This window comes from Equus quagga, chromosome 2 (assembly GCF_021613505.1).
Source record: "Equus quagga isolate Etosha38 chromosome 2, UCLA_HA_Equagga_1.0, whole genome shotgun sequence".
NCBI lineage: Eukaryota > Metazoa > Chordata > Mammalia > Perissodactyla > Equidae > Equus > Equus quagga.
Window position 1 is genome coordinate 147,512,148 of NC_060268.1, and position 11,222 is coordinate 147,523,369.

Below are 11,222 nucleotides of genomic sequence, written 5' to 3' on the forward strand. Positions count from 1 at the left end.
AGGGACACAATTAACCCACAAGAGTACTTAATATGACAGTAATCTATCGAAGTGGAAAAATAAATTGATTAAATGGAGATGCTCTCTGGAGGAGGTGACATTGGACCTCATTCTTGAAGGATAAATTGTCCTTCATCCTTTGATAGAGAGAGGAAGGAGTTAATTTCATATCCTCCGCCCCTCTTTTGCTGGAGCAACATGGGAAAACGAATGGTCTGGAATGAGGATTATATATGACCAGGACACTCGGGAGGTCTGTCTGCCTGGACACAAATGTTTCATTCCATGTAGTGAACATAAATTGGGACAGAACTGATGAGGCCACATTAAAGGAGTAGATCTAAGAGGAACACAAGAAAGAATTTGCCATTACCCAGAGTTGTCCTCTAATGGAAATTGGCCACTCCACAGGTGAAGGCATGCCTGGGGGAAACTGAGTCAGAAGCCACAGAAGGGTTCTCACTGGGTAGGCAGTTGGATTGAATCAATGCTAGTCTTCCTGTGAAGACCAGCCCAGCACAAGTGTACAGGCAGAAACCTGGGGCTGGTGGGGAGGGGCAGGAATAAAAGAGTTACAGACTCTAACCCTCCCACAGAGGGAGAAGCGAAATCCCAAACACAAGAAGGAAGTTCCTGTCTAAAACCTGAACCAGTGACAATAGAAGGGACAAAGAGGGCAAGGCGGCAAAGACACTTACTCTAATGAAGAAGGTCTGATTCCCGAGAGCAGAGCTTTGCGGCCATATTTTCTTGGAGTCACAAAGTCCAGCCCCAAAACACGGGGTCAAGAGTATGAGAATTTTGGCCCAAGATGAATAAACCTGGCCTCAGCAGCTGCCACCGCTCTGAAAATTTGTATGTTGAAAGAATGTGAGCACTTGAGACTATTTCTAGTTCCAGCTGCTCCGCAGTATTAATAAAGGTCTAATGGCTAAAACCATGTGTGGTGGACATGATGTTCATTTTCCTGCCACATGGAAAATGCGGTTTGGAGGCTGAGCTGTCAGACACAAATCACCTCCAGACCCTGCCCATTGCAAGCATCACCAGCCAGGACTTGCTAAGCTTGGTTGATGGCCTCATTATGGCTATTTGTATCCTAACACTGGAGTCGACATGACAGGTTAGAATTCCTGTCACAGAGGTATGGCAGCAAGCGTCTTTCCAGCCCCGTTTCCCAGGTAATGTGTGTGGACAAAGTCCCTCATATTGTCACACCTGAAGAGGAAGGTGCCACTTGTCCAGCATTTAGATCAGGTGTATAAGGGGTCCCCCAATCCTCACCAGGTAATTTCATAAAGAAGATGCCGCCTTATAACTTGGAGACTTTCTATGGACAATTAAGTTTCCTGTGCAAATGGAGGTAGGTAAGGGTAATGGGGCCGCAGCCACATGTCCCTGAATCTCTGCAGGGAGAGACACCAGTAGGTTCCATGACGGTAGGAGACAGCTCCACTCTTGTTGCCAGACCCCAGCACACCCACAAATAGTGGCTGCACTCTCTCCTCCAAATCTAAATATATTTTGCTAACTTATCGCTTCATGGTACCACAATATATATTCGCAAGAGCTACTCATAAATCGTCCCATGCTAAAAATACCAAAGTCCACACATTCACATTTTACTACCAGCTCCAATTTCCTACGGAGAATCTCCCTCCCTAAATTCACTCACTTTTCATTTCTTGTTCTGGCTTGTGAAGGGAGTTCTGGCTAGGGCTTCACTCCTCACTGGACTTGCCACACATAACAGTTTAGTACATGAAATGACCCTTCTGAGAGGTCCCCTGCAGATATGCCTCGCTGATTCCTGGGCCTGCCTCCTGGGACCCTGGGTTTTAAGAAACCCTGGACATTGACAAGCAGTATGACATAAGGATTAAGAGCCTGAACTCTGCAGTCAGGCTGCCTGGGTTTAAACACTGGTTCCACCATTTATACCTCATGTGACCTTGGGCAAGCGTCTTCAACTCTCTGCGCCTTGGTTTTCTTATGTGTAAACCAAGAAAACTGATAGTACTTCTGCATAGAATACTTGTGAAAATTAAGTAAGTTATCATGTGTAAAGTGCTTTGCAATAAATGCCAGTCATTATTACTGTCTCCACAGAAAGAATGCAGTCAGAACAAGTCCAAGGGCGGTCCTAGTAGCATCCTCTGGTTCAGCTCAACATCGTCTCCCACAGGAACACAAGAAACAAATGCTGTCTCTGCCCAGCTGTTCCTCACAGGGTCGCGCTCTTTCCAGTGTAACCAGTATAGAGGGGGTGTGAAATGGTTAAACGGAAAAATCCAGTATAGTTTCCACTACTGGAGGCGTGGAAGGTCAATCATGCTGAACAAGAAGCCCAGCGTGAAAGAGGCTATGTACCTTTGAAGAATCTTGGCCCACTGTAGCCAGAGGCAGCTCAAAGAGACACAGAGATCCCTGATCCACACGCAAGCTCAGCAAAGACCTGATGCAGACAAGGAGAAGTTGTCTTTTAGTTAAGTTGCAGCAGGAATTTTGCAAAATGTTTTTCTGGGGTTCCGCAGGGCTCGAATCTGTGCAGTAGCCAGTGGGACAGCTACAGCAGTTAGGTTTGAAGAATGTGCTTTATGCCCAAGCTTAGTGGAATTGCTAGCAGAGACAACTGGTGTGGTTCCCAGGTCGAGCCAGTGATTGGTTTAAAGCCAGAATGATGAAAGAGGATTCACGTGTGAGCTGTGCAGAGCTATCTGCTTGGAAGAGACTGTCGTGCTCACTGTGGGGGTGCTGCGATGAGCCCCGCCAAATCCCTGGGGAGTAGGACTTATTCCCCAGCTGCCGGCCGGCACGCAGCCCTCAGGCGGCAGTCCTTTTTGGAATTGCCTTGGCCGAGCTGTCTCGCTCAGGGTCACACCCCTTCCCGGGACAGGCTGATCCAGTGACTGACCAACGCAGAGGTACAAAGGTCCAGCCCTTTTGCCTCAAATCAGGACAGCCCTGAAGTTATCCTGGCTTCAGAACTCCCCCACAAAGTCCTGAGGAGACTGCGTGGAGGCTTCGTCTGTTGCTCTGCCCAGTCCTGCCTTCTTCCCCTCCCATCCAGAGATTTCAACCCCAGGAGCGCTCCTCGGAAATGCGCTGCGTGCTCGCCTCCACCTGAGAATTTCCGTCTCCGCAGACCCAAGATTCTCTCCTGACGAGCCCCGGGCTCCTGTAGGTTTCCCCACCCACGGGGGGCGGCCACATGGCAGGGGTCTGACCAATGGGAGGTGGGCGGAGTGAAGTGGCCCAGGGATCTTCAGCACCCTTGCGGGCTGGTGAAATGTGTGAGGTGGCGCAGACACTGCATTGAGGAGACTTGAAGGGTAGCAAATAACCCTTTGTTGTGTTAAAGCTCCGAGATTTGGGATTTGTTTTTGTTGACGTATTTGTTTTCTTAACAAAACCTCACTTACCCTGTCTTATCTAATGCGTGAGCCATGCTCTTTAAAAACTTCTTAATTCCAGAGGGAGAGGGAACCACAGATTTGTATCTGAGGACGCTATAAAATAGCTGTTGCTTGTTTTATGTGTGCTTCAGTTCACTGTTAGGGAAGCATAACATAGTTCGTCCCACGTTGCAGATTTAGTTATTCTCAATAAAAGTATTGCTAATGAACCCTTTCGTTGCATTTATAAATTTTACTTATTCTTAGTGGCACTATTTCCAATGAATACTTTTGTGTGTGTGTATTTATAAAGTCCCAAGTTAAACCATTTGGATATTTTAACAAATAAATCTGAACAGAGTGGCTCCAACTGAGAATTGCAGTCAATACTCTGATGCCCTAAATAGAAAAATCAAGTAAATATAAATATAAATAAATATAGGCACACACACTGATTGACTCTTTTAACCAACAATAATTAAGCATCTATTATGTGCATTGTGTGCCTGGAGTTTTGCTACATAGTAAGGGCTCCCTAACCTAAGGAGCTCATCGGTTGGGGGTGAGGCAGACCTGTACCCACCTGCCATTGGGATTCATGCTCTGGTGGCTGGAGGGAGGAAGGGAGGGCTGGGGAAGGCAGCACATGGATGACTCTTAAGCTGCTGCTTGAAGGCAGAGTTGGGGTTCGGCAGGCACATGAAGGTGGGAAGGAATGCCAGGCAGAGATATTGGAAACAGCGTGATGCATTCAGGACATAGAGCTAGTGAGGGGAGCTGGCAGCGTGTGGCAAGAGGTGTGGTAGGTGGGAGATGAGGTTGGAGAGAAAGCACAGAAATCTGAGAGGTCTTTATGCAACACTGTGGGATTTGGACTTTTCCATTTATTCTTTCATGTATGGCCATGTTTGTTCTCACCCGTTTCATTTTTGCTCTTCTGTGCTCTAATGCAGACACAATTTTATTCTGAGGGTAGAGTTTGTGGGATCGTAAACTTCAGGCATCATCAAAACTGATTTCTCAGGACTGGCCCAGTGTCATGGTGGTTAGATTCATGTGCCCCACTTTGGTGGCCTGGGCTTTGCGGGTTTGGATCCCGAGCATAGACCTACACACTGCTCATCAAGCCATGCTGCAGTGGCATCCCACATAAAACAGAGGGAGACGGGCACACATGTTAGCTCAGGGACAATCTTCTTCACAAAAAACTGATTTCTCACAGTTCATACAGCAAAATAAGACCCTAGTGGTTCATCCAGACAGTTGAATATTACTCAGCTCTAAAACGAAATGAGCTATCAAGTCATGTAAAGACAAGGAGGAAATTAAATGCATATTACTAAATGAAAGAAGCCAATCTGAAAAGGCTACATACTGTATGAGCCCAACAATATGACATTCTGGAAAAGGCAAAAGGAGAGAGTACAATGATCAGTGGTTGCCAGGGGCTGGGGGAGGAAGGGGTACGTGGGCAGAGCACAGAGGATTTTTAGGGCAGTGAACTGTTCTGTGTGATACTACAATGGTGGACACATGTCATTCTACATTTGTCTAAACCCAAAGAATGTATAACACTGAGAGGGAACCATAATGCAAACTATGGACTGGGTGATAATGATGTGTCAATGTAGGTGCATCACTTGTGACAAATGGTCCATCTACTGGGGGATGTTGATAATGGGGGAAGCCATGTATGTGTGGGGGCAATATGGGAAATCTCTGCACCTTTGTCTCAGTTGGGCTCTGAACCTAAAACTACTCTAAGAAATAAGGTGTATATTTTTTTAAAAGACTCCAGTAACTCTGAGCCTCCAGCTGCCACATCTCAGGTGATTGGCCCTGGGCTCCCAAGTGTCCCCAGGTAAATTTTAAGGTTCCCTACAAGATGCTTTCTTACATATATGTGTGTTATTAAGGTGATCAGCTCATCCCAGTTTCCCCGGTTTTATCACTGAAAGTCTGCTGGCCCAGGAAACCCCTTGACTGAGGGTGAACCAGGGTGGTCATTCTAAAGTGTGTGTAGGAATATGTCCGAACTTCTCGTGTCTTTCTGCTCAGGGCTCCTCATCAAGTTACCAAGCGGCAAGCCACTGCCTCAGCCAGACACCTTGGAGGACTCTGATGACCTGTGGCAGCTTTGAGCAGCCCATCTCTGTCAGGTGACAGGTGCCATCCTTCTGGCTTTGGGAAAGGAGACGCAGCCCTCCTACTACCACTCAGTTCCAGACAGGAATACTTCCCCCACCCCCACCACACTCTAATTTCCCACAGCCCCCCAGAGGAGTAGCAAAACTTCGCAGAAGGTTAAAGGATAATGGAAGATCAGCCTCAGGAGTAATCTTAAAGGCTGGCAGGGGGGGCTCCTGAAGCACACCAGAGCCATTCTCAGTGCTCCTGGTTCCTGGCCTTGGCTCCGCATGGCAGAGTCCAGCTCACGCTTGCCACCAGAAAGTTCAGGTCCAACCGCCAAACGGCTTTGAGAGAGAAAGCACCTGTCTGTCCCTCCTGGGTCAGGCCTGCTTGCCAGAGAGACAGAGACTACTACTGCCCCCCATTAGTCATCCTCCTGCCTCCTTAGTAATAGTAGGCCTATTTACTTAGTGTGGCAAAGTGCCCAGGTAGAAGACCATTTCTCAACCCCTCAGGCAGCTTTGGAAATGTTTGAGACCCCTTAGAAAGGCTATTTAAAGGAGAATCAGCTGGGAAGCCTCACCCTAAAACATGTCAATGAAAATAATCCATAACCAATCTATAAATGAAAATTTGGGAGAGTTTATTCTGAGCTGAAATCTGAGGACCATGGCCCGGGGCCTTTCTTCCCGAAGAAAGAAAGGGCACCAAGGAAGCGAGGTATACTGAGTGGTTATATACCCCCAAACAGGCTGTTTCACATATGATTGAAATGTCCCTCCCACAATAGTCACAAGATTGCCCTGTCGGCACAGCGCTTGATGGACACAGCAGGTAGTGGGTCTGCTATCTTGGCAGGCGTAGCAGGAGGCAAGTCGATTGTCTCTAGCTGGGTGGTCACAGGTGAGGGCAGCAATCAGTTCCTAGCCTAAGGAAAGATGCTTAATCCTTAAGGAAATGCCAACATTGGGAGGGGGAGGGAAGTTGCACCTTTATCTCAAGGGCCTTTGTTCTTGCCATAGGGAATATCTAAAGCAGATATACAATGCATGCTCAAGGCCGGGAAGTCAGGCCCTTCTGGAAAGACAAGGTCAGGCCGAATTAGGTTTACACAAAATGGCTTCCTCATATACTCCAATATATCCTATTACTAGCCATTTTTATTTGTCAAACACATACACTCACACACACTATTTTTGTCCTCTTCCATTTTTGTTCTTTCCAGGCTGTGATGTGGATATGATGGCTGGAGCTCCAACAGCCATCCTGTGACTCTGAGAATGGAAGCCATTCATTAAGGCTAAGAAGCTGCCCTAACAGCTCTGACTGCCTACTTCTAGACTTTCCTTTAGAAAGAGAAACAAAGCCTTATGTGTTTAAGCCACGCTTATTTGGGGTTGTACCTAATTCTGATATAACTGGTCTTTCTAGAGATGATTGACAGTGGGAATTTCTCCTTCCTTAAGGAGCAATCCCAACCCCAACCACTAGGGGGTAACCTTGCCCTACATGCATCAACATGAAATTACATCATTACATATGTGTCCAACATCAGTAAGTCCGTACAATTCAGGGTTAAGTAACGGTGCACATGCGACCACTATGGCCCAGTATGGGCTGAGCTGTGCCAAACTCCATCCAGTTCCTCCAGCCTGAGATTTGCGTCTCACGTTTTCTTCTGTTTTCTCTACCTAGATCCTCAGCTGCCACAACCAATCCCCAAACCAAAGAGAGTATACGCAGAGGCGGCTCTGACTGGGGCAAACACAACAATTTGTATTTCCAAACAGAGCAATGAGCTTTTAGTCTAAACAGCATTCAGGTTAATGGTAACTTTCCACTTTTCAACAAGAAGCAATGGGTAGGTCCTTGCTTTACATTTGTGTAAATAAAGGTACCCGTCTTGTGGTTCCAATGAAGGGAGATTCTGCTTTGAAAGGATTATTGAAATCTCTACTTCCTACAAGGTGGAAAATCATTTGCAGCACTTAAGTTTTTCCAGTTTACATGCATCAAAGTTTCAAAAATCTCCAGGCAGAGAGTTTCAGCCATTAATAACCTGATGTGAGGGGAGTAATTTATCTAGTTCTCACTCTGGCTAAGGGCAAGTTGCTTTCTCAAAATGAAAGTACAGTACTAATTCTATAAAAAACCCACTCACAACTAACCAACAAAGGACTTTGTAGTGTGAGAGGTGGTTGTACAGCAATCCTGTTTTGACAGTTTCAGATCAATCGCCTTGGTATCATCCATGCATTCCTTGTCTACCCCCAGTTTACTTCCCAATAGTGTAGAGTTAAGATGTGGGACCTTCATGGAGAACTAAGAATCCTGCACTTCTCTCCTCAATTTCCTTACTGGACTGACATGTCAGGTAAGAACAAAAAAATGTGCCTATAGAATTGAGAAATATTCACATCCTTCTCTCCCATTTCCTAAAGACCATGCAGAAAGTTTTCATACGTAATAAAATCAGTGATCGTGGGGTAGTCTCAAGGAGGAGAAAGGATCGCAACCAGCCGCTCACAGGAACGGAATCAGATATCCGTTCCCTTAAGCAGTTCCTGGGGGTGAGCTTTAGCAAATAAAGATACAAGATGCCCTGTTGTATTGGAATCCTCTTGCAATATTTGGGACACACTTACACTAAAAAGTTATTCATTGTCTTTCTGAAATTCAGAGTTAATGGAGTGTCTGGATTTTTGTCTAGCAACCCTACATGGGTGTAAAGAATTTGCCCTTGGTGGGGGATGAGAGGAAAGCAGTAAAAAGTGAGCAGATGCTGGAATCTATCAAGGGGACTGCCCCAGGGAAAGTCACTGATTGAAAACAAAACAGCCACACACCACTAGGCCTGCAGGCAGGTTTCCCAGAGCAGCTAGTGTCTTCTTGTTATGTACCTTTACAGAGAGCTCAGTTAGGGGTGCTGCCCAGCTGGCCAGCCAATGACCACTGAGGAGGAGATAGAGGTACTTACTCGAGCCTCAGGTCTCCAGGATTGTGTGTTCTGCATTCTCAGATATATGTCTGTGTTGCTCTGGGATGACATGAGTCCTCTTCTTAGAGACAAGGCAATCAGTTGTCACCAGGTTGTCCAGCCTCCCCCATAGTCTTTCAGAAGGCAGCTTGTCCAAACTATGGGGTAAGAAAAAGGTTTGGTTTTATGCCTTCCTTCAGTTTACCCTTCTGGAATCTTCCTTCTATCAGCTTTGCCAGACATCTATTTTCCAAATATCTGACTTATTCAGAACTCCCCATCAGACCCCATTGGATAAAGAGATGTAAAGATATGCATCCTCTCTGGATTCTGTGAGGACGTAGGTAGACAATGCTCCATTTTCTCTTTTCAGTCTTCACACCAGGCTTTGCAGATATAAACACACGAACGTGCTGAACAGTGAGTCAATTTCAGAAGGGAATTACAGGTGAGGATCCCTCCTTCCTTCTAATTCCCTTCTGACATTGCCCCCTGCATTCCGTAAGGTTGAAGGTCTCACCAACTGCAAGTTTCTTGAATTTCGCAGGGAGGTACCTGAAGCCTTAGGCCTCTCTCTAGGATGAGGTCCTCTCCTGGTTCTCTCCCACTCCTGACTTAGCTCAGTTGCCCTCAGGTTTTAGCCCCCTCCTCAAGCACCTTCTTCCTTGGATCTTGTCTAAACCTTTGCCCACCTCCCCTAGAAAAATTGTACCTTTTTCTACCGTGAGATGTCTCACTTTCTGGATTCATCCTTCCTCCCCATGCAAGATCCCAAGTTTACTTTTCAGTCTAAAGTAGCGCCACTGAGTGGTCAGAGATGTCCACTGCCATTGCCACCTAAATCTTTTAAAAAAAAAAAAAAAATCCCATCATCATGGGAACATGTGGATCCCTCTGGTCACAATTCCATTTCATTTCCCAGGATGAGCTGTAGGTATACCAGCCCTTTTCATCACAGACCTGTTAAACTGGGCACATAAACCATCCTGGGGATAATGTGGTCTGAGTCCTCATTGAGAGAGACCTGTTTGTCACTGGCAGGACAACTGAGTTCCATTACCGTGCAGAAAAGGCTTTCTTCCTGGGGCCAAACTGCAGGCGAAAGGAGCTAGGCCACCCGTTAACAGATGCTCCCTTGAAAGGCCAGGAAGAACTCTAGACTGGATTAAATTGTTTAGGTTCAACATGCCTCCTTCTGGGGGAAAGGGAATGAAAGTGAGTTTGGTTGGCACTTATTATTATTATACAGAAAACAACAAATGTTCACCGGGGCTTAATTTGGGTCTCATTGTCTTTAGAGCAGCTTCACTGATCTCGGTCCTCTCTAAATTATGAAGTTGCTTTTACAGCCAGGTTACTGTAAGATTAGCATAAGATTAGTCGCTCAAAGTTAATCTTATTATTTCTATCTCATCTTATTTTTTATCAGAACTCACAGGGTCCTGTTATACCACTTTCTGATTTCTCTTTGTTCCTTCTACGATTCTTCATCTCTGACTGCCCTGTTTCCCATATATTACTGATCCCCACCAGAAATATGGCTTTCTTGGACTTCTGGATCTTGGCACATACCATCCTTTTGGCCTGGGATAATCTTTTCCCACCCCTCTTGCAGCAAGCTTGTTCATACTCATCCTTCCAGTCTCAGAGTAAGTGTTATTTCCTTAGCTAAGCCATGCAGAGATCCCTACTGGACTTCTCAAACTTTAGTATGCATTAGAATCACCTGGAGAATTTTTAAAACTATGGATTCTTTCTTCTCATCTCTGTCCGCCTCCACCTAGTTCTGATTCAGTAGGTCTGGGGTGGGAGTAATTTAAACAAGTTCCCAGGTTACTCTGATAGTGCTGGTGTGCAGATCACACTTTGGGAACGTCTACCTCAGACTAAATGAAATCCCCGGCTCTGTGGTCCTGGAGCTCCCTAGATGCACTTTTTATCAAAACACGTTATTGTTAATATCTCTTTAGTGTCTTTCCTCCTTGATAGGCTGACAACACAGCAAAAACAGATTGTGTCCACATGATTTGCTGCTGTATCTCCATCAATTAGCACAGTGTCCCCAGGGTGGTAGCTGATTTACCTCAGCCCTGGGGTCAATAGCTCTTCCCACCATAATAACTAGTTAATATTAATAATAATAATGTTTGTCTCAACTTTCCCTTTTGCTCTTCCAGTCTTCCAACATCTGTGAAACAATTCCCTGTATTAAATCTCCTCTGTTTGAAATGCCTAGCAAGATTTCTATTTTCCTGACTACGCTATTACAAATATTTTTTTCCTGCTTTTTCTCCCCAAATCCCTCAGGTACATAGTTGGATATTTTGGTCGTGGGTCCTTCTAGTTGTGGCATGTGGGACAGAGCCTCAGCGTGGCCTGATGAGCAGTGCCATGTCCACATCCAGGTTCTGAACCAGCAAAACCCTGGGCCTCTGAAGCAGAGCATGTGAACTTAACCACTTGGCCATGGGGCTGGCCCCAAATTTTAAAAAAGCACCTATTCAAATGCAAATTGGAAAGTTTAGCATTCACATAGTTATGTGAAGTATATACATTAGATTACTTTCCCTTTATCATGATTTTTTTATTCATCAGACATTTATTCAGCATCTAATTTGTGCCAGAGCCTATGCTACCACCATTAGTAAAAAGATGAAAAAGACAATCTTATCCAAGAGGAGCTCAGAGTGGAGGTGGGGCTGGGACAGCAGAAGAGACAG